We start from the raw sequence: 2,500 nt of genomic DNA on the forward strand, positions 1-2,500 counted from the left end.
AGTTGTGAATGCCGCGTGGTAAGCTCTTGCTACAAATGTTTGTGTGGTGGGGGGGGGGGGGGGGTGTTATTTTCGGTCTGTGGTTGCTCAGGTAGCGATCTCTGTATAAAAGTATTTTCTATAGGTCGTACTGTTCCGCGTATGTATACTATTAAACTTGTTTGTGCTTTTTATTTATGTGTTAGACGCGTAGTCTACTCCTAAAAGCAAATCATTAGCAGAAATTTAAATAATCTTCCAATTACACTGAGAATTATTTTAGAACAAGATTTAATTTTGTAATTACATTGCTAATTATTTTAGATCACAAGATCCTTTGGACTTCCATCGTCGCTACGTGACTGTATGTTTCCACACTCGTAAAATAAATGAAAGTGATGATTTAATGAAATCTCTGGCCTGCGTACAGTTCACCCCTGACGTAAACTAAACTTTTCTTACAATGTATGTGGAAATTTATACATGTAATGGTAGACTATATCTTTTATTTTCAATTGTGTCTCATTTCAAAGCAGTTCACTGGCAGTTTATTTGGAGTCTATTTTGTCAGTAATGTAACTTCACTCAGAAAAAAACTGACACATACAAGTTAAGTTCCTCTCAGCCACCAAACCTCCCATCAGATGTAACTGAATCACTCAGAAATAAGATACAAAATAACTCTTCAGAATGAGGTAGAGAGTAATACTATACTCTTGACTCCAGATGGATTCGTGTTCAAAGAGAGAGAGAACATTTTACGCTCTTTTTTGTTGCTCTTTCTGTTGCCCTTATTCATATTATGTTGTGATGCCAGATAATTTATCTTTCAATCAATGCTCCAGAACTCTGTGTCTTGCTTTCGCTATACTTGTCAGAAATCTTTATTTCCATTTTGCAATTCTCATTGTTTCAACTTTAAGTGAAACAGTGATCATCCTAATACTTTCTTCGTCATGTCAACGGAGATCAGCAATATTGGTTCTAGTCAGTGAATTGATGGTTTTGACACCAGCCGTTGACTCATAGGCTTCTAGAACATTCACGGACCAGGTGTAGGGCTAACAATCCCATCCCATATATGTATATAACATATAATCCCATCCCATATATATATATAGATATATATATATATATATATAAATACATAAATGTGTATGTGTGTATGTATATATATATATATATATATATATATATATATATATATGTGTGTGTTGTGTGTGTGTGTGTGTGTGTGTGTGTGTGTGTTCCAGCTTCAAATGAGTACAAGAATCTGTTGGGGTCAAGAAAAACTTCCTAAGCAACCCCTTACAAATGTTAAAAGGACATATATGAGCGCGTGTATGTATGTATGATATATATATATATATATATATATATATATATATATATATATATATATATATATTGTGTGTGTGTGTGTGTGTATGTGTGTAATATAGTGTATGTTAATTATCTGGTCCTCGTCTAGACTTTTGTGCAAGCCAACCCGAGTCGACTAACTACCAGATACGTGATACATGCTCCTGGCCTATATGGGAACAGTGAATTTCTCTGGAAATGGGAACATGTCTCATATCATAGACAAGGTGTCCATAAAATCTCAGTACCATTACAAGTATATATTACTTGTAATGGTACTGGGACTTTATGGACACCCTGTATATTTCGTTGCTTTGTATTTAATCTGCGCTTCTCTCGTCCATTTGCTTGTCTGTCTTTTATTATAATGAATATATCCGCTCGTCTGTCATATATCACTGGAATGTGTTATATTTTTTTTATTGTGTCGACCTTTTTACATTGTGTCCTACTACTCTGTGCTATATTTATTCGAATATATTGTATTTCCATCTGTTTACTTGACTGCTTTGTTTTACGTTTTCGCTACAAGAAGCCTGAGAACCATACCTTTAACGTCTTAGTGTTATATGCTCTCGAATACTTTGCATTATTATATACATAATATACCGTGTAACCATTCGATTTTTATGTGGCGCAAAAAAAAAAAAAAAAAAATTTGAACCATAGTCCAACACCAAGGTGCATCCATTGACAGCCAACAAACAGAGACGGAAAGGAGAGAGAGAGAGAGAGAGAGAGAGAGAGAGAGAGAGACGGCATCACTTCGGAGGCATTAAATGCCACAAAGCTCCTCGCAAGGGTCGTCGCCTCTCAGCCTCCATTCAGAAAGAGAGAAAACCCAACAAACTTTAGAGATGAGATCCCGTGACAAAGGGATACTTTTGCTTTGATGGCTGCGAGGAGGAGAGGTGTGTGTGTGTGTGTGTTTGTGTGTGTACACGTCGAAGGCCTGGTCGGTCAGTCAGCGATCGCAGAAGTGGAGAGCGTGTCTTATTATTTAGGCGTTTTGTTCCCTGCATAATAAAACGTACATAGTTAGTCTCTTAGTCTCAAGAGATGAGTTGTCGCAGTTTCGTTCGTACCTTTACGAGAGAGAGAGAGAGAGAAGAGAGGAGAGAGAGAGAGAGAGAGAATTGTCAATCCGCTCCTTTACTCC

Source organism: Macrobrachium nipponense, chromosome 11 (genome assembly GCF_015104395.2).
Source record: "Macrobrachium nipponense isolate FS-2020 chromosome 11, ASM1510439v2, whole genome shotgun sequence".
In the NCBI taxonomy this organism is placed as follows: Eukaryota; Metazoa; Arthropoda; class Malacostraca; order Decapoda; family Palaemonidae; genus Macrobrachium; species Macrobrachium nipponense.